Here is a 21,992-nt window from a genome sequence, read left to right as displayed (position 1 = left end):
TTTTCTAAAAACTATTTATTTATTTTATTTTATTTTGAGACGGAGTCTCGCTCTGTCACCCAGGCTGGAGTGCAGTGGCACGATCTCAGCTCACTGCAACCTCTGCCGCCCAGGCTCAAGCAACTCTCTGCCTCAGCCTCCCAAGTAGCTGGGATTATAGGTGACTGCCACCATGCCTGGCTAATTTTTGTATTTTTAGTAGAGATGGGGGTTCACCATCTTGGCCAGGCTGGTCTTGAACTCCTGACCTCGCAATACACTGCCTCGGCCTCCCAAAGTGCTGTGATTACAGATGTGAGCCACTGCACCCATTCTTTTTTTTTTTTGCTATGGAGTCTTGCTCTGTTGCCCAGGCTGGAGTGCAGTGGCATGATCTTGGCTTCTTGGCTTACTGTGACCTCTGCCTCCCGAGTTCAAGTGATTCTTCTGCCTCAGCCTCCTGAGTAGCTGGGACTACAGGCACGTGCCACCACTCCTGTTTAATTTTTGTATTTTTAGTAGAGACGCAGTTTCACTGTATTGGCTAGGCTGGTCTTGAACTCCTGACCTTGTGATCTGCCCGCCTGGGCCTCCCAAAATGCTGGGATTACAGGCGTGAACCACTGCACCCAGTCATCATTCATCTTTTAAGGGACATTTTGGTGGTTTCCGGGTTAGGACTATTTCATATAAAGCTTCTGTGACTGTTCATGTACAGTTTATATGTGAACATACATTTACTTTTTTCTCTTTCTTTTTTCTTAGATGGAGTCTTGCTCTGTCAACTGAGCTGGAGTGCAGTGGCGCAGTCTCAGCTCACTGCAACCTCCACCTGCCGGGTTCAAGTGACTCTCCTGCCTCAGCCTCCTGAGTAGCTAGGACTACAGGCGTGCGCCTCTACGCCCAGCTAAGTTTTGTGTTTTTAGTAGAGACGGGGCTTCACCATGTTGGTTGGCCAGGATGGTCTTGATCTCTTGACCTTGTGATCCTCCCGCCTTGGCCTCCCAAAGTGCTGGGATTACAGATGTAAGCCACCGTGTCCGGCCTGATGAATTTTCATGTATCTGGGATAAATGCCCATCAGTACATGTTGGTTTGTATGGTTAATATATGTTTCGTTTTTTATTAAACTGTCAGACTTTTTCCCAGAGTGTTGTATCATTGTACATTCCCACAAGGTAGGAGCAATTCAGTTTCTCTGCATTCTCACCAGCATTTGCTTTCATCACTATTTGTTTTAGCTGTTCTAATAGGTGTGTAGGAATATCTGTTTATGGTCTTAATTTGTATTTTGATAATGGCTAGTGAAGTTGAACATCTTTAAACATGCTCATTTGTATCTATACAGTGCATTCTTTTTGTTAAAAAGTCTCTTTATGTCTTTACCCATTTTCTTTGTTTAATTCCTTAATTTTTAAACTTTTTTAAGTTTTAATTTTTTTTAGACGGAGTCTCACTCTATCGCCCAGGCTGGAGTGCAGTGCAACGATCTCGGCTCACTGCGACTTCCACCTCTCTCAGGTACGAGCAACTCTCCTGCCTCAGCCTTCCGAGTAGCTGGGATTACAGGCACACACCACCACACCCGGCTAATTTTTGTATTTTTAGTAGAGAAGGGGTTTCACCATGTCGGCCAGGCTGGTCTCAAACTCTTGACCTCAAGTGATCCACCTGCCTTGGCTTCCCAAAGTGCTGGGATTACAGATGTGAACCACCATGCCCGGCCTTGGTCTCTGTCTTTACTGTTGACAGCTTTCCTCAAAGGTCTGATGATCCTTGAATATTCAGTTAAAAACACCAGATTTTTAACTGAACCGCTGCATAGCTGACTGGAAGCTCTTTGTGAGTTTGCAGGTCTTGTCAACTTGTGGGCTTATTTTTAGATTCCCTAGGTAGTCAGCCAGCTTTTGTGTGCAGGTATGTGTGTGGTACCCCAAATGACAGTATGTGTAGGTATTTTCTCTGTAGTAATTTACTTTATCTGGAGAAAAACTAATTTTCTGCCTGGCTATTGACTTTGTAGCACTGGACTGAGGAATCTCACAGTTCAATATGCAACCTTTTTTAGTTTTTTTTTTAAAAAAGCAAGTACTAAACTAATATTCTGCCTGGCTATTGGCTCTGTAGCACTGGACTGAGGAATCTCACAGTTCAATATGTAGACTTTTTCTTTTTTTTTTTTTTTTCTGAGATAGAGTCTCATTTTGTCACCCAGGCTGGAGTGCAGTGGTGTGATCTCAGCTCACTGCAACCTCCGCCTCCTGGGTTCAAGCAATTCTCCTGCCTCAGCCTCCTGAGTAGCTGGGATTACAGGTGCACACCACCACGCCTGGTTAATTTTTGTATTTTTAGTAGAGACGGGGTTTTACCATATTGGTAAGTCTTGTGTCGAACTCCTGACCTTGTGATCTGTACACCTCGGCCTCTGCGCCTGGATGCCCTTTTTTTTGTTAAAAAAAGAAAAAGAAAACAAAGCAAGTACTCTGGAAACTCTGTAGACTTGTTTTTGAGATGGAGTCTCACTCTGTCGCCCAGGCTGCAGTACAGTGGCATGATCTCAGCTGACTGCAACCTCTTGCCTCCTGGGTTCAAGCAATTCTCCTGTCTTAGCCTCCTGAGTAGCTGAGATTACAGGCATCTGCCACCATGCCTGCTAAATTTTTTGTATTTTTAGTAGAGATGGGGTTTTGCTATGTTGCCCTGGCTGGTCTCGAGCTCCTGACCTCAAGTGATCCGCCTGCTTTGGCCTCCCAAAGTGCTGGGATTACAGCTGTGAGCCACCACTCCCAGCCTGTAGACTTTCAAGGAATTCTCACCCGATCTCTCTTCCTTTCTGCTGCTCCCCAAGCTTCTCAGATTGTTTCTCCCCAGAAAAAGTACTTGTGGGAGTGGGGAAGGGGTGGCTGCCTGACTGATTGGAGTGACGGAGGGCTTGTAGGGCTGCTTTTCAGTCTTCAGACACCGCTCGCTGTCTTCACTGTTCCTACACTGCCTTCCAAAGTACCAGGCTTCAGTCCTCGAGTTGTGTTGCTTTTTGTGGGTCTTCTCCAACAAAGCTTGGCCTTCCTCTGCTCTGCTAATTTAGTCACCATTCCTCCATCTGCTTTTTGTCTTCATGTGCTGTGGGTTTGGGGAGAATAAATGTTTCCTAGTTTTATTGAAGATAGCATTTGTGTTTCTGTTTCTTGTTCTGATTGTGTTTTGGGGAGATTAAAAAAATAGTCTAGAAAGGTCAATGTTCAGCCATTGAAAACCTGGAAGCTGTGGAGGTGACTTCTAGCAATTGCCTCCATTATTGCTGTCCAAACATGTTTAAAAAAAAAAAAAATACAAAGAGTGCTCTGAAAGCAGTTCTGTCTGCCCATACTCTTTGCTCAGTGGCAGTGCCAAGTAGTGCTGCGCCTAACCATATTGGAGCCTGAGGCAAAAGAAAAAATTAGTAACACTGATCTAATCTTTATTTAACATTTCAATATTTTGTTCATTATGGAGTTTTGCTGCACCTATTTTGACTTAAAAATACTGCATTGGCCAGGCATGGTGGCTCACGCCTGTAATCTCAGCACTTTGGGAGGCCGAGGCAGGCGGATCACCTGAGGTCGGGAGTTCGAGACCAGCCTGACCAAAATGGAGAAACCCCATCTCTACTTAAAATACAAAAAATTAGCCAGGCATGGTGGTGCATGCCTGTAATTCCAGTTACTTGGGAGGCTGAAGCAGGAAAATTGCTTGAACCTGGGAGGCGGAGGTTGCGGTGAGCCGAGATCATGCCATTGCACTCTAGCCTGGGCAACAAGAGCAAAATTCCTTCTCGAAAAAAAAAAAAAGAAAGAAAAGCATTAAAATACTATTTTAAGGCTGGGCATGGTGACAAATGCCTGTAATCCCAGCACTTTGGGAGGGCAAGGTGGGTGGATCACCTGAGGTCAGGAGTTGAAGACCAGCCTGGCCAACATGGTGAAACCCTGTCTCTACTAAAAGTACAAAAATGAATTGGGCATGGTGGCATAGGCCTGTAATCCCAGATACTTGGGAGGGTGAGGCAGGAGAATCGCTTGAACCCAGGAGACAGACGTTGCAGTGAGCCGAGATCACGCCATTGCACTCTAGCCTGGGTGACAAGAGCAAAATTCCGTTGAAAAAAATTATTTTATTACTAATATTACTTACTATTATTATTTATCACTTAATTACTGAGTGCTTTGGCGCCTTTTACATTTTACATCCCAGTTAGGTGAATTATTTCCTTCATCCTAATCCTGGTCCTGGGATGTATCACTTTTTTTTTTTTTTTCTGAGACAGAGTTTCACTCTTGTTGCCCAGCCTAGAGTGTGCAATGGCGAGATCTCGGCTCATCGCAATCTCTGCCTCCTGGGTTCAAGTGATTCTTCTGCCTCAGCCTCCCAAGTAGCTGGGATTATAGGCGCCCACCACAACGCCCAGCTAATTTTTTGTATTTTTAGTAGAGACAAGGTTTCACTGTATTAGTCAGGATGGTCTCAATATCCTGACCTTGTGATCCGCCCGCCTCAGCCTCCCAAAGTGCTGGAATTACAGGTGTGAGCCACTGCGCCCAGCTGGATGTATCACTTTCTTCAGCTAATCATGCCCCACCCTGCAAGCCACTACAAATAAACATTTCATCTATTTGCTTTTTTTTTTTTTTCTCAGACCCTTTAGGTCTGAAACAGAGTTTAGGATGAAATATGTCATCTAAGCAAATACAACCTGCTTGCCATGCAAACTTACACCTTCAAGACATATCCCACAGTCATGCTTTCAATCAATTTATCTTCCTGGCTGGGCGCGGTAGCTCATGGGCTGTAATCTCAGCACTTTGGGAGGCGGAGGTAGGAGGATCACTTGTGGGCAGATCAGGAGACCAGTCTGGGCAACATGGTAAAACCCTGTCTATCAAAAATACAAAAAAACTAGCCAGGTGTGGTCCCAGCTACTAGGGAGGCAGAGGTGGGAGAATCGGTTGAGCCCAGGAGGTAGCACAGGTTGCAGTGAGCCAAGATCCTGCCACTGCATTCCAGCCTGGGCAATAGAGTGAGACCCTGTCTCAAAAAAAAAAAAAAAAAAAAAAAAAAAAAAAAAAAAAGAAGAAAATTATCTCCTTAATACATGGCTGTTGCTGAGTGTTCTCCTCTGTTCATAGAAAGAGTTGGTCTCTTATAAGAAATAGAAGATTGGGTCAAAGAGAGCCCTATCAGTATAATTAAGATGCCATTTTTTGTTTTTTTTTTTAAGACGGAGTCTCGCTCTGTCACCCAGGCTGGAGTGCAGTGGCACGATCTCAACTCACTGCAACCTCTGCCTCCGGGTTCAAGCAATTCTCCTGCCTTAGCCTCACGAGTAGCTGGGTCTATAGGTGCCCGCCACCACACCCAGCTAATTTTTTTTTTGTATTTTAAGTAGAGACGGGGTTTCACCACATTGGCCGGGCTGGTCTCAAACTCCTGATCTTGTGATCCGCCTGCCTCAGCCTCCCAAAGTGCTGGGATTACAGGCATGAGCCACCACTCCCAGCCAATGCCAGATCTTTATTCATACATGGTGCATAATGTAAGGACTGGGGTGGCACTGCTGATTCCAAAGCTTTGTTTTGGTTGGTTGTTTACTAAAATAAAGTGAGATTAACAGAGACGGAAGCATTTCCTCTAAAGTATTCTGGTGTTCATTTTTCTGCTAAACACCTTGACATGAAGTAAAAGCAGTAACACTTCCTCATTTATCTCTACAATCACTACTATCACATGTGGGCAGCGTCAGAAAAGGATCTTCCCTTTTCTTTTCTTTTTTTGTTTTCGAGACAGAGTCTTGCTCTGTCATCCAGGCTAGAGTGCAGTGGCACAATCTCAGCTCACTGCAACCTCTGCCTGCCGGGTTCAGGCAATTCTCTTGCCTCAGCCTCCCGAGGAGCTGAGATTACAGTCATGAACCACCATGACCAGCTAATTTTTGTATTTTTAGTAGAGAAAGGGTTTCACCATGTCCCAGTCTGGTCTCAAACTCCTGACCTCATGATCTGCCTGCCTCAGTCTCCCTAAGTGCTGGGATTACAGGTGTCAGCCACCAAGCCTGGCCTTTTTTTTTTTTTTTTTTGAGACTGAGTCTCACTCTGTCACCCAGGCTGGAGTGCAATGGCATGGTCTCAACTCACTGCAACCTCTGCCTCCTGGGTTCAAGCAGTTCTCCCACCTCAGCCTCCCGAGTAGCTGGGAGTACAGGTGTGTGCCACCACACCTGGCTAATTTTTGTAATTTTAGTAGAGACACGGTTTCACTATGTTGGCCAGGCTGGTCTCGAACTCCTAACCTCGTGATCCACCCACCTCGGCCTCCCAAAGTGCTGGGATTACAAGCGTGAGCCACTGCACTCGGCCTTTTGTTTTTTTTTTTTTTTTTTTTTTTTGAGACAGAGGCTTTGCTCTGTCGCCCAGCCTGGAGTGCAGTGGCATAATCTCGGTTGACTATGAGCTCCACATCCCGGGTTCAGGCCGTTCTTCTGCCACAGTCTCCCAAGTAGCTGGGACTACAGGCGCCCGCCACAATGCTCAGATAGTTTTTTGTATTTTTAGTAGAGACGAGGTTTCACCATATTAGTCAGGATGGTCTTGATATCCTGACCTTGTGATCCACCCATCTCAGCCTCCCAAAGTGCTGGGATTACAGGCGTGAGCCACCGCTCTGTTCCTTTTTTTTTTTTTTTTTTTAGAGGGAGTCTGGCTCTGTCACCCAGGCTGGAGTGCAGTTACACGGTATCGGCTCACTGAAACCTCTGCCTCCCAGGTTCAAGCAATTCTCCTGCCTCAGCCTCCCAAGTAGCTGGGATTACAGGCGCCCACCACCACGCCCGGCAAATTTTTTGTATTTTTAGTAGAGATGGGGTTTCACCATGTAGGCCAGGCTGGTCTTGAACTCCTGACCTCAGCTGATCCTCCTGCCTCAGCCTTCCACAGTGCTGGGATTACAGGCATGAGCAACTGCACCCGGCCAGCATCCTCCCTTGCTAATGACAAGATTTTTCATGGTTAAGTAGATGGAGGAGAAAGGCATTTTGGCTGCAAGGGAGTACTAAGATTAATGGTTGAATTTGTTTGTTCTTTTTTATTTTTTTAAGACAGAGTCTCGCTCTGTCGCCCAGGCTGGAGTGCAATGGCACCATCTCAGCTCACTGCAATCTCCACCTACCGGGCTCAAGCAATTCTCCTGCCTCAGCCTCCCGAGTAGCTGGTACTACAGGCACGCCACCATGCCCAGCTAATTTTTTGTATTTTTAGTAGAGACAGGGTTTAATCATGCTGGCCAGGCTGGTCTTGAATGTTGACCTCGTGATCCGCTCTCCTTGCCCTCCCAAAGTGCTGGGATTACAGGCGTGAGCTACCATGCTCGACTGTTTATTGTTTTGAGTTCTTGTTTTAATTGACTATGACAATTTAGGGATGTCTTGTAGACCACTGTCCATTGCTACAGTGAAGAACGATCATGTAGAAGGCATTCTCAGTCCTTGTGTGTTCATAGGAAATCTTAACATTTTGGGGATGTTATCTCTGTAAGCCACAGAGGCACCATGTCTTAATAAAGACACAGTGGTCACCTCATGCCTTACTTGCTATATCACACCCTTCAGGAAGGTCCAGGACAATGCCCTTCAAAGTCTCAAAGTGTGCACTGTGGACCAGAGTTGGTTCTGGAACTGTTGTTACTTGTCTGGGCTCAGATAATCATAGAAATTGAGTACAAGCATTTGGAAAATTTCACAGCAGGCCGGGTGCAGTGGCTCATGCCTGTAATCCCAGCTCTTTGGGAGGCCAAGGCAGGAGGATCACAAAGTCAGGAGTTCAAGACCAGCCTGGCCAACATAGTGAAACCCTGTCTCTACTAAAAATACAAAAAGTAAACTGGGCATGGTGGTGGGTGCCTGTAATCCCGCTACTTGGGAGGCTGAGGCAGGAGAATTGCTTGAATCCAGGAGGCAGAGGTTGCAGTGAGTGGAAATCATGCCACTGCACTCCAGCCTGGGCGAAAGAGGGATACTCTCGGAAAAAAAAAAAAAAAAAAAAAAAAAAAAGGCCAGGCATGGTGGTGGCTCATGCCTGTAATCCCAGCACTTAGGGAGGCCGAGGTGGGCAGATCACAAGGTCAAGAGATCAACAACATGCTGGCCAACACAGTGAAACCCTGCCTCTACTAAAAATACAAAAATTAGCTGGGCATGGTGGCCCACGCCTGGAGTCCCAGTTACTCAGGAGGCTGAGGCAAGAGAGTTGCTTGAACCCAGGAGGCAGAGTTTGCAGTGAGCTGAGATCTCGCCATTGCACTCAAGCCTGGGTGACACAGTGAGATTTCGTCTAAAAAATAAAAATAGACTGGGCGCGGTGGCTCACACCTGTAATCCCAGCACTTTGGGAGGCCGAGGCGGGCGGATCACAAGGTCAGGAGATCGAGACCATCCTGGCTAACACAGTGAAACCCCGTTTCTACTAAAAATACAAAAAATTAGCCGGGCATGGTGGCGGGCGCCTGTAGTCCCAGCTACCCGAGAGGCTGAGGCAGGAGAATGGTGTGAACCCAGGAGGTGGAGGTTGCAGTGAGCTGAGATCGCACCACTGCACTCCAGCCTGGGCGACAGAGCCAGACTTTGTCTCAAAAAATAAATAAATAAATAAAATAAAATAAAATAAAATAAAATAAATAAATAATAAAAATAAAAAATAAAAATAAATAAATAAATAAATAAAATAGGCCTGGCGTGGTGCCTCACACCTGTAATCCTAGCACTTTGGGAGGCCGAGGCAGGTGGATCACTTGAGGTCGGGAGTTCAAAACCATCCTGACCAACATGGTGAAACCCTGTGTTTAGTAAAAATACAAAAAATGTAGCTGGGCTTGGTGGCAGGTGCCTGTAATCCCAGCTACTCAGGAGGCTGAGGCAGGAGAATTGCTTGAACCCAGGAGGTGGAGGTTGCAGTGAGCCAAAGCTGTGCCACCGCACTCCAGCCTGTGCGACAGAGGAAGCCTCCGTCTCAAAATATATATATATATATGTATATATATATCTAAAACAAATTAATTAAATTAAGTAAAAGTTAAAAAACACATATTAAGACTGTCAAGCAAAAAAGAAAAAGAAAAAACAAACAAACAAAAAAACAAAAAACCCAAAACCACACATTTATTATGTCCCAGTTCTGGCAGGTCAGGAGTCTGGCCTGGGTTGGCCAGATCTTCTCCTCAGGGTCTCTCTAGGCCAAAAACAAAGTGTTGGCCATAAATCTCATCTGAGGCTCGAGGGCCTCTTTCAGGCTCACTGTGGTTGTTGGGTTGTTGGTAGAATTCAGCTCCTTGTGTTGTATTGTTGGCGTTCCCATTTTCTTTTTTTTTTTTTTTTAGATGGAGTCTTGCTCAGTCGCCCAGGCTGGAGGGCAGTGGCGCGATCTCAGCTCACTGCAAGCTCCGCCTCCCGGGTTCTCGCCATTCTCCTGCCTCAGTCTCCCGAGTAGCTGGGACTACAGGTGCCCGCCACCACGCCCGGCTAATTTTTTGTATTTTTAGTAGAGACGGGGTTTCACCATGTTAGCCAGGATAGTCTCGCTCTCCTGACCTCGTGATCCGCCCCCTCGGCCTCCCAAAGTGCTGGGATTACAGGCGTGAGCCACCACGCCCGGCCCCCGTTTTCTTGCTTGCTGTTGACTAACGACTGCTCTCAGCGCCTCCAGTTGCCTCAGGTGCTTGCACTCAGCACCCTCCATAAGCCCATTCGCAACATGCCGGTTCACTTCAACTTCAAGGCCAGTAGGAACGTGTCTCTCTGTTGCTTTGCATTCTTTTATTTTTTAAATTTATTATTATTTTTTGAGACGGAGTCTCGCTCTGTCGCCCAGGCTGGAGTGCGGTAGCGCCATCTCAGCTCACTGCAAGCTCCGCCTCCCGGGTTCACGCTATTCTCCTGCCTCAGTCTCCAGAGCAGCTGGGATCCCAGGCGCCCGCCACCACGCCTGGCTAATATTATTTTTTTATTTTATTTTTTATTTTTAGTAGAGATAGGGTTTCACCATGTTAGCCAGGTTGGTCTTGATTTCCTGACCTCGTGATCCGCCTGCTTCGGCCTCCCAAAGTGCTGGGATTACAGGCATGAGCCACTGCGCGCGGACCGTTTTGCATTCTTTTAAAGGGCTTACAGGGCCAGGTGTGGTGGCTCACACCTGTAATCCTAACACTTTGGGAGGTCAGGGCAGGTGGATCACTTGAGGCCAGGAGTTCAAGGCCAGACTTGGCAACATGGCAAAAACCTGTCTCTGCAAAAAAAAAAAGAAAAAAAAATTAGCTGGGGGTTGCTACAGTCCCAGCTCCTCAGGAGGCTGAGGTGGGAAGATGGCTTGAACCCAGGAGGTGGAGTTTGCAGTGAGCTGAGATTGCACCACTGCACTGCAGCCTGGGTGACAGAATCAGACCCTATCTCAAACAAACAAACAAACAAACAAACAAACAAACAATAAGGGCTTACTGAATTAGGACAGGCCAACCAAGAAAATCTACTCTTTGATTAACTCAAAGTCAACTACAGATCAGTGATCTATCTAATTAAGGGAATGATACAGAGAACAGGAATCTCTAGGCTGGGCGCGGTGTCTCATGCCTGTAATCCCAGCACTTTGGGAGGCCGAGACGGGCGGATCACGAGGTCAGGAGATCGAGACCATCCCGGCTAACACAGTGAAACCCCGTCTCTACTAAAAATATAAAAAAATTAGTTGGGCATGGTGGCGGGTGCCTGTAGTCCCAGCTACTCGGGAGGCTGAGGCAGAAGAATGGCGTGAACCCGGGAGGCGGAGCTGGCAGTGAGCTGAGATCAAGCCACTGCACTCCAGCCTGGGTGACAGAGCGAGACTCTGTCCCAAAAAAAAAAAAAAAAAAAAAGAGAACAGGAATCTCTGGACCATCTTAGAATTCTGCTTAGCAAACATTTTCTCTTCCCTTTGTTGAAAGTCCATTAGATACCCTGTAGGACTTGCGGCATGTGATGGCATTGGGGTACAGGGGAGAAAATCATGTGATTACGTAGCTTAATTTTTTTTTTTTTTTTTTTTTTTTTTTTTGAGACAGGGTCTCGCTCTGTTGCTCAGGCTGCAGTGCAGTGGCATGATCATGGCTCAGTGCAGCCTAGACCTCCCAGGCTCAAGTGATCTTCCCACCTAAGCCTGCAGAGTAGCTGAGAATACAGATGTGTACACCACTCCCAGGTGAATTTTGTATATTTGGTAGAGAAGGAGCTTGGAAAAAAGTGATTTTGAAACTGATAAGGATTATTGAGGGTTAATTAGGTAAACATCTTGCAATGTTTGGCTTACAGATGAATAGCACATTGTATTAGTTACATACATATATATACACACGTATATATACACATTTTTTTTTTTTGAAACACAGTCTTGCTCTGTCGCCCAGGCTGGAGTGTCAGTGGCATGATCTTGGCTCACCCCAACTTCCGCCTCCCAGGTTCAAGTGATTCTCCTGCCTCAGCATCCTGAGTAGCTGGGATTACAGGCATGTGCCACCATGCCTGGCTAATTTTTGTACTTTAATAGAGATGGGATTTCACCATGTTGGCCAGGCTGGTCTGGAACTCCTGACCTCGTGATCTGTCCGCCTTGGCCTCCCAAAATGCTGGGATTACAGGTGTGAGCCATCATGCCCGGCCAAAAAGAGTAAATTTTTTTTTTTTTTTTTTTTTGCGCGACAGGGTCTTGCTCTGTCGCCCCAACTGGAGTGCAGTGGCTCGATCTCCGCTTACTGCAAGCTCCGCCTCCTGGGTTCACGTGGTTCTCCTGCCTCAGCCTCCTGAGTAGCTGGGACTACAGGTGCCCGCCACCATGCCTGGCTAATTTTTTGTATTTTTAGTAGAGACGGGGTTTCGCCGTGTTAGCTAGGATGGTCTCCATCTCCTGACCTCGTGATCTGCCCGCCTCCACCTCCCAAAGTGCTGGGATTACAGGCGTGAGCCACCGCGCCCAGCCCAAAAAGTAAATTTTAATACAATATAGACATGGGCAGGTCTCACTGTCTTGCCCAGACTGGTCTCATACTCCTGGGCTCAAGTGATCCTCCCACCTCAGCCTCCCAAAGTACTGGGATTACAGGTTTGAGCCACTAAGCCCTGCCAAGATTGGCATTTGAATCAGTGGACTGCCACCTTCATCTGATGTGGGCAGGCACCATCCAATCAGCTGAGGGCCTGGATATAACAAAAAGGCAGAGGAAAGGCAAACTGCTGCACTCTCTCTTTTTGCTCGAGCCAGACACCTATGTTATCCTGCCCTTGGACATCACAACTCCAGGTTCTCTAGCCTTTGGACTCCTACAAGAGGCCTCCTAGGTTCTCAAGCCTTTGGCCTTCGACTAAGAGCTAAACCATTAGTTTAGCTCTCCTGGTTATAAGACCTTTGAACTTGAGGCCAGCGCGGTGGTTCACGCCTGTAATCCCAGCACTTTGGGAGGCCAAGGCGGGTGGATCACAAGGTCAGGCGTTCGAGACCATCCTGGCTAACACGGTGGAATCCTGTCTCTACTAAAAATACAAAAAATTAGCCAGGCGTGGTGGTGGGCGCCTGTAGTCCCAGCTACTAGGGAGGCTGAGGCAGGAGAATGGCATGAACCCGGGAGGCAGAGCTTGCAGTGAGCTGAGATGGCGCCACCGCACTCTAGCCCGGGCGATACTCTATCTCAAAAAAAAAAAAAAAGACCTTTGAACTTCTACTGAGTCACGCTGTCAGCTTCCTTGGTTCTCTAGCATGCAGATGGCCTAATGTGGGACTTCTCAGCCTCCATAACTCTGTGTAACATTTCTCCTAATAAATGCCCTCTCGTCTCTCTCTCTCTCTCCATCCTATTGGTTCAATTTCTCTGGAAAACACTGACTAATACAAAGAGAGAGCTCAAGAGTGTGAAATATTCTTTTGAGAGGTCAGGCAAAAAATTGTTTGCTGATTATAGTGGCATGGAGATTGGTAGTGATCTTAGTAAGAGGAGTTTCAGGGGAGTAGTAAAGATGGAAGTCAGGGTGCAATGAGTTCAAGAGTGAATATTAGAAAAGGATAAACTTTGTGTTGGATTAAAATAAATGGTGACAGAATGAACTTGTGGTTTTTGATATATATATTTTAAAAACATAGAAACAATTATGAACATATATGTATTTGTGCATTGATGTACATACAATTTCTGGCCGGGCGTGGTGGCTCATGCCTGTAATCCCAGCACTTTGAGAGGCCGAGGCGGAAGGATCACCTGAGATCGGGAGTTCGAGACCAGTCTGACCAACATGGTGTACTAAAAATACAAAAATTAGCTGGGTGTGGTGGTGCATGCCTGTAGTCCCAGTTACTTGGGAGGCTGAAGTACGAGATTTGCTTGAACCCAGGGGCAGATGCCACAGTGAGCCAAGATGGCACCACTGTACTTCAGCCTGGGTGATAGACTGAGACTCTGTCTCAAAAAAACCCCAAAAACATCAAGACCAGCCTGGCCAACATAGTGCAACCCTGTCTCTACTAAAAATACAAAAAATTAGCTGGGTGTGGTGGTGGGTGCCTGTAATCCCAGGTACTTGGGAGGCTGAGGCAGGAGAATCTCTTGAGCCTGGGAGGCAAAGGTTGCAGTGTACCGAAATGGCGCCATTACACTCTAGCCTGGTCAACAAGAGGGAAACTCTGTCTCAAAAACAAACAAACAAAAAACAAAAACAAACAAACATACATACAATTTCTTAACTCTATTCACTAGGATGGCCTGGGGGCTGGGCTCAGTGGCTCACCCCTGTAATCCCAGCACTTTGGGAGGCCCAAGTAGGAGGACTGCTTGAGCCCAGGAGTTCAAGGCCAGCCTGGTCAACATGGCAAACCCTGTTTCTACAAAAAAAAAAAAAAAAAAAAAAAAGACAAAAATTAGCCAGGGGTGGTGGTGCACATTTGCAGTCCCAGCTACTTGAGAGGTTCAGGTGGGAGGATTGCTTGAGTCTGGGAGGTCAAGGCTGCAATGAGCTGTGATCATGCCACTGTACTCCAGCCTGGGTGACAGAGTGATACCCTGTCTCAACAAAATAAAATAAAATAATAAAAAAGAGGGCCTAGGAGCAGTGATACCCCAGTAGCAATGAGTACAACTAGTGCTCAGATCTTGGTCCCTTAGTAGTAGTCTTTGATGAAAAGAACCTCCTTCGAGCTCTTTGGAGAAGTGCTTGTTTCCAGGGTTGGGAGAGGATGAGCCTGGAACATCTTGTAGTGCCAGAAAATAAAGAACTGCTTAAACAAAGAAGTGGAGGCTGGGCATGGTGGCTCACGCCTGTAATGCCAGCACTTTAGGAAGCTGAGTCAGGTGGAATGCTTGAGTGCAGGAGTTTGAGACCAACCTGGGCAATGTGGGGAGACTCTGTCTCTACAAAAAATAAAAAATTAACTGGGAGTGGTGGCAGGTGCCTGTAGTCCCAACTACTCAGAGGCTGAGGTGAGATGATTGCTTGAGCCTGGGAGGTTAAGGCTGCAGTGAGCTATGATTGCACCACTGCACAGCCTAAGTGACAGAGCTAGACCCTCTCTCAAAAAAATAAAATAAACAAATAAATAAAAATAAAAAAGGAAGTGGACATGTCAAAAGGACTCATAAACTAATCTGAAGGAGTGCCCAATTACCAAACCTGGAACAATCTAAGAAACAATATAAATAATGACGGTATTGGATTATAATCCATGGAATAACTATCCAGGAGTCCATACTGACATAAATATAATTAAATGAATAAATGAGAGAGCAGGAACAATTATTTTTTACAGAAAACTTCCAATTAATAAATGTAGAATGAATGTGGGAAATATACAATCTCCAATATATAAACACAACAGTAATTGTTGCAGGCAAGACCCACTGATGAATGGTAAAATCAGTGGTTGAGGCCAGGTGCAGTGGCTCAGGCCTATAATCCCAGGACTTTGGGAAGCTGAGATGGTAGGATAACTTGAGGCTAGGAGTTCAAGTCTACCCTTGGCAACCCAGAGAGACCATGTCTCTACAAAAATAATTTAAAAAATTAGCTGGGTGTAGTGGAGTGCACCTTAGTCCCAGCTATTTGGGAGGCTGAGGTGGAGGGATTCCCTGAGCTCAGGCATTTGACTCTGCAGTTATGATTGTGCCACTGCACTCCAGCCTAGGTGATAGAGAGAGACCCTGTCTCTAAAGATTAAAAAAAAAAAAAAAAAAAAAAATCAGTGGTTTGAGGAGAAACAGGACATTTGCATATCCTCAAAGTAACTCCTCAAAGATATTTATCAATATACAAACGAAAAGACAGTAATTTAATTCCTGATAGATACCAGCCTAACCAAGTGACCAAGATTAATACCAGTAATAAGATGTATTAGCATCATATATCCTCTGATATAATGCATTGAGAGAACTTTTGATATAACTTTTGTGGCATTTTTGTCAAAAATCCACGACTTCAATCTAATTATGAAAAAAATGCCAGATAAACTGAATTGAGAGATATTTTGCAAGATGACTACTAATACTCATCCAAGTGTCAAAGTCGGCTGGTGCAGGGGCTCACGCCTGCAATCTCAGAGCTTTGGGAGGTTGAGGCTGGAAGATCGCTTTAGCTTAAGAGAACAGCCTGGGCATCAGAGTGAGACTTTGTCTCTACAAAAAATTTGAAAAGTAGCTGAGTGTGGTGGCCCATGCTCATCTCTCAGCTATTTGGGAGGCTAAGGTGGAAGGATTGCTTGACCCGGGGAAATGGACGTTGCGGTGAGCCAAGATCACACATTGCACTATAGCCTGGGTGACAGAGCGAGACTCTGTCTTACAAAAAAAAAAAGTGTCAAAGTTATGAAAGACAAGGAAAGACTGAAGAATTGTCATAGATTGGAGAAGACTAAGGAAACACAACTAAATGCAGTATGGGATTCTGGATTGGATCATGGAACAGAAAAAGGACATTACCAACATGGTGAAAACTCATCTCTACTAAAAATACAAAAAGTTAGCCAGGCGTGGTGGTGCAGGCCTGTAATCCCACTACTCAGAAGGCTGAGGCAGGAGAATCGCTTGAACCTGGGAGGTGGAGGTTGCAGTAAGCCAAGATCATGCCACTGCCCTCCAGTGTGGGCAACAGAGGAATACCCACCCTGTCTCAAAAATAAAATAAAATAAATTAAATTAAAATAAATAAATAAAAAGAAAAAGGACATTAGGGAGAAAACTGGTAAAATCCAAATAAGGTATATAGTTTATAGTGATTTAGTAATGTTAACTTCATAGTTTTGATCATTGTACTATGCTTGTGCATGTTTTTAACATTAGAGGAAGCTGGGTGAAGGGTATATGTGAATTCTGTACTATTTTTATAACTTTTTTGTAAATGTAAAATTATTTCGAAATAATTTTTTTTTAAAGGCGTATAAAGGGCATGGGGGTGGGATCTAAAACACAGGGGAGGCCGGGTGAGGTGGCTCACACCTGTAATCCCAGCACTTTGGGAGGCCAAGGTGGGCAGATCACTTGAGGTCAGGAGTTTGAGACCAGCCTAGCCAACATAGAGAAACGCTATCTCTACCAAAAACACAAAAATTAGCCGGGCATGGTGCTGTGTGCCTGTAATCCCAGCTACTCGGGAGGCTGAAGCACAAGAATCACTTGAACCCGGGAGGTGGAGGTTGCAGTGAGCTGAGATCGCATCACTGCATTCCAGCCTGGGCTACAAAGCAAGACTCTGTCTCAAAAAAATAAACAAATAAATAAAATAAATACATAAATAAATAAAACACAGGGGAAAGAGCAGCCTTAGTTAGGAGGAGCTATGCCTCTCCCATGGTATCAAGAAGGCTGGCAGAAGGCATGAGTGGTCCTGTAGATGAGTTTACGGTCTTGGTGGCCGAAAGCTGATAAAGTTCTTCAGCGGGGTTCACGGCTGCATTCTCAAAGCCAATTCACAGGACATAGCATAGAATGAGGACTGGACAAATGTTTATCGAACTGAACAGGACTGAGTTTGAAACACAACTACATTATGATTATATCATTATTTCTACCTATGTGGCTTTAGGCATGTTACTCATTCTCTCAGTGCCTCTATTTCCTATGAAAATGGGAATATAATCCCAGTTGTTGAGGCAGAGATTAATATATATTTACCCAAATCTGTTTCATTTTATTTCTGGGCACATAGCTAAATCATACTTTCCTGCCTCCAATTCTGTTAGGCACAGAGCTGACCAGCACTTCATTGGCTCTGAATACATGTTTGATGAAAGAATATAACTATTGACATGCTCCATTACAAACTTTGTTGTGTCACCGTTTCTTCCGTATCTTGATACGGAACAAACGACATCTTGTCTGGCCATGGAGGTGGTTAAGACTAAATGAAAATTTCCAAGAGATAATTTGTCATAAAGGATATGACTTGCTTTACACAGAACCAACTGCTAATGACTAACCCTTCTTTAATTATGAGCCATGGAGAACAGTCATGCATTAAACATTCCTTGACATCCACCGGGCACAGTGGGACATTGGATAGACCCAGATGAAAATAATAGTTCACGGCTAGGCACGGTGGCTCACGCTGTAATTCCAGCACTTTGGGAGGCTGAGGTGGGTGGATCACCTGAGGTCAAGAGCTCAAGACCAGGCTGGCCAACATGGTGAAACCCCGACTCTACTAAGAATACAAAAATAAGCTGGGTGTGGTGGCAGGCACCTGTAATCCCAGCTACTTGGGAAGCTGAGACAGGAGCATCACTTGAACCCAGGAGGTGGAGGTTGTAGTGAGCCGAGGTTGTAGTGAGCCAAGGTTGTGCCATTGCACTCCAGCCTGGATGACGAGCGTGAAACTTCATCTCAAAAAAAAAAAAAAAAAAGGCCGGGCGCGGTGGCTCACGCCTGTAATCCCAGCACTTTGGGAGGCCGAGGCGGGCGGATCACAAGGTCAGGAGATCGAGACCACGGTGAAACCCCGTTTCTGCTAAAAATACAAAAAAAATTAGCCGGGCGCGGTGGCGGGCGCCTGTAGTCCCAGCTACTCAGGAGGCTGAGGCAGGAGAATGGCGTGAACCCGGGAGGCGGAGCTTGCAGTGAGCCGAGATTGCGCCACTGCACTCCAGCCTGGGCGACAGAGCGAGACTCTGTCTCAAAAAAAAAAAAAAAAAAAAAGAAAAAGAAAGAAAATAATAGTTCGAAAAACTGAAAAATAGTTCAGGTGCTGTGGCTCATGCCTGTAATCCCAGCACTTTGGGAAACCAAGGTGGGAGGATTGCTTGAGCCCAGGTATTTGAGACAAGTCTGGGCAAAATAGTGAGACCCTGTCTCTACAAAAAAAATTAATAAAAATAAAAATAATAAAAACAAATCAGCTGGGCCTAGTGGCATGAACTAATCGGGAGGCTGAGGTGGGAGAATCCCAGAGGGAGTAGGAGTCCTGGAGGTCTAGGCTGCAATGACCCTGTCTCCAAAAAACAAAACAAAACAAAACAAAACAAAAAAAGAGAGAGAGGGAAAAGAAAGCAAATAAAAAAAATTAAAGGGCCAGGCACGGTGGCTCATGCCTGTAATCCCAACACTTTGGGAGGCCAAGGAGGGCGGATCACGAGGTCAGGAGTTTGAGACCAGACTGGCCAATATGACGAAACCTCATCTGTACTAAAAATACAAAAATTAGCTGGGCATGGTGGTGCGTGCCTGTAATCCCAGCTACTCAGGAAGCTGAGGCAGAAGAATTGCTTGAACCCAGGAGGCAGAGGTTGCAGTGAGTCGAGATCGTGCCAGACTCTGTCTCAAAAAAAAAAAAAAGGAAAAAATCAGAAACATTTTGCTGGAGTGTTTCCTACTTTTTTGCTCCCTCGGGCTGCCCCACTCAGCTAATTTGAGGGCATAGGATTATAAGAAAGGTGTGAGGACTGGGGGGTGTGTTGTGGTTAGAAAATGGGAAAATTGAATTGCAGCTAATACAAACTTTCTGGCTACTTAGAGTCTTCTAGGGTTGTAGTACCTTGGATTAAGTCATTATGGTTTAGATTTTGAACTTCAACATTCTCAGTTCAATAACATGGTCAAGTCAGTTATATGAAAATGAGTTAAATGAATCCATGGATTCTCATGCCAAACAGTCTCTTGTGAGAATATATAAACCAGAATGTTAATTTACTATCTTACAATGAGAAATGTAACCGGACAGCAGATTGTATATTCAGATTGTATATTTTATCAGCTGCTTGAGATTTTTTGTTTTGTTTTTGAGACAGGGTCTCACTCTGTCACCCAGGCTGGAGTGCAGTATGATCTCAGCTCACTGTAACCTCTACCTTCTGGGCTCAAGCCATCCTCCTACCTTGGCCTCCTTAGTAGCTGGGTCTACAGGCTCAAGCCACCATACCAGCTAATGTTTTGTATTTTTGGTAAAGACAGGATTTTGCCATGTTGTCCAGGCTGGTCTTGAACTCCTGGTCTCAAGTGAACCACCTGCCTGGGCCTGCCAAAGTGCTGGGATTACAGGCGTGAGTCATCACCCCAGCCTGCTTGAGATATTCTTTCCTTATAGGATAATCTACATGGGAAGCCTAGTTATAATCAGATTTTCTGGTAAACAGGAATCTGGAGCAAGAAGAATTAGATCGGTAATCATAAAAGACCAGTGTTATCTAATTACGATAACCAAATGCAATCATTTCAGCTTTAAGAACAGAATTGCTAAGAGAGGGTTGCTTTTTCTCTACTGCTATTTTCTTTCATGTGAGTTGAGCTGGAATGATGCGCTCATTGCTTTCCCTTTATTCATTGTAATCCAAGGCAGAGAGTAACTCATCTGATTGCTAAATCAGGAAGAACAACCTAGGTATGCTTGCCTCATTTCTTCTCATTTCTCTCAAGAGTACACACTTCCTCTGGTATTTAAGCCTTACTTGGGCCAGTGTGTTCAGTGTTGTTCAGAGCCAACTTCTTCCTTAGGCACAGCAGGCAGTGCCTAGGGTCCATGAAAATGTTTTAATTTCCTTAAAAATTGGAAGAAAAAAAATGAGGCTGGGTGTGGTGGCTCAAGCCTGTAATCCCAGCACTTTGGGAGGCTGCTGCCGTAGGATCCCTTGAGCCCAGGAGTTGGAGACTAGCCTAGGCAATATAGTGAGACCCCGTATCCTTATCTACAAAAAATTTAAAAATTGGCTGGGTGTGGTGCCATGTGCCTTTGGTCCCAGTTACTCGGAAGGCTGAGGTGGGAGGATCCTTGAGCCCAGGAGGCTTAAACTGGAGTGAGCCGAGATATTGGTGCTACAGTCTGGCCTGGGCAACACCCTGTATGGAAAAAAAAAAAAAAAAAAAAAAAAAAAAAAAAAAGAAAAAGAAAAAAGAAAAAACAGAAGAAGAAAAAAGTGAATTTGTAGCTCAAAAATGTTTTAATATATGTATATCAGTATAGCCATAATGTACAATTTTTAGTATATATATTTAATGAAGGAAAAAGAAGGGGAGCCCAAGGAAAAAGCAGAAGTGCCTATGGCCCCATGAAAGCCATAATGTGTGCCTTTGCTGCCTGTGGAACACGGTAGGTAAGTGTGTATCATTCTGGGGTTCAGGTGACAGGTCAGTTTGGTTCTCATGAGCTGCATCCTCCAGTTAATCCTTATCAGTTCAAGGTGATATCTGACCTCACATTTACCTTATGCTTGCCCTTTATTCTCAATTTGGGCAGAGAAGAGCCATGTCCTTTATTGGATGCCCTCAAGACCTCAACATAAACTATAGGAATATATATTTACTGAATCACACTGAAGGAGACTGGAGAATCTGTGTAGTGAGCAAGGCTACACTGATCGATGCTGGCTAACTTCTGCAGAAATACCGTTATTTAACTTCCCTTTTCTATGGTCCATACAGATCAAATCCTTCTATATATATCTATGTATATGCGTGTGTGTGTGTGTGTGTGTGTATATATATATATATATTTTTTTTTTTTTAGACAGAGTCTTGCTCTTTCACCCAGGCTGGAGTGCAGTGGTGCCATCTTGGCTCAATTCAAGCGATTCTCCTGCCTCAGCCTCCCAAATAGCTGAGATTGCATGTACACTCCACCATGCCCAGCTAATTTTTGTATTTCTAGTAGAGATGGGGTTTTGCCATGTTGGCCAGGCTGTTCTCAAACTCCTGACCTCAAGTGATCCGCCCACCTTGGACTCCCAAAGTGCTGGGATTACAGATGTGAGCCACTGCGCCAGGCCCAAATCCTTCTATATTTTGCATTTAGCCAAAAAAAAAAAAAAAAAAAAAAAAAGAGAGAGAAAACTCATTGACATGATCGTATACATTATGATTGATTTCTGATTTGGAACAAGTTTTTGTTGTTGTTGTTGTTTTGAGACGGAGTCTTGCTCTGCAGCTGAGGCTGGAGTGCAGTGGCTCAATCTCGGCTCACTGCAACCTCCGCCTCCCAGGTTCAAGGGATTCTCCTGCCTCAGTCTCCTGAGTAGCTGGGACTACAGGCGCACTCCGCCATGCATGGCTAATTTTTGTATTTTTAGTAGAGCTGGGGTTTTCACCATGTTGGTCAGACTGGTTTCGAACTCCTGACCTCAGGTGATCCACCCACCTCAGCTTCCTAAAGTGCTGGGATTACAGGGTGAGCCACCGAGCCCGGCCCAAGGCATGGTTTTATATATTAAAAAGTTGCTGGGTGCGGTGGCTCACACCTATAATCCCAGCACTTCAGGAGACCGAGGCAGGTGGAATACCTGAGGTCAGGGGTTTGAGACCAGCCTGACCAACATGGTGAAACCCCATCGCTACTAAAAATACAAAAAATTAGCCAGGCATAGTGACAGACGCCTATAATCCCAGCTACTCGGGAGGTTGAGGCAGGATAATTGCTTGAACCAGAGAGGCAGAGGTGCAGTGAGCTGAGATCGTGCCATTGCACTCCAGCCTGGGCAACAAGAGCAAAAGTATGTCTCAAAAAAAAAAAAAGT

General features: G+C 45.3%; 1 protein-coding gene across 1 annotated transcript in view; it reads right to left on the bottom strand.

Moving 5' to 3' along the window:
* SMIM14 (small integral membrane protein 14) overlaps positions 1 to 21,992 on the bottom strand; it is a 720,432-nt gene that overhangs the window by 510,572 nt on the left and 187,868 nt on the right. The gene's annotated exons all lie outside the window — the stretch shown is intronic.

The sequence above is a fragment of the Macaca thibetana genome, chromosome 5 (genome assembly GCF_024542745.1).
Source record: "Macaca thibetana thibetana isolate TM-01 chromosome 5, ASM2454274v1, whole genome shotgun sequence".
NCBI classification, from domain to species: domain Eukaryota; kingdom Metazoa; phylum Chordata; class Mammalia; order Primates; family Cercopithecidae; genus Macaca; species Macaca thibetana.
Note: the sequence above shows the minus strand (reverse complement) of the source record. Positions and strands in the feature narration are given on the sequence as shown.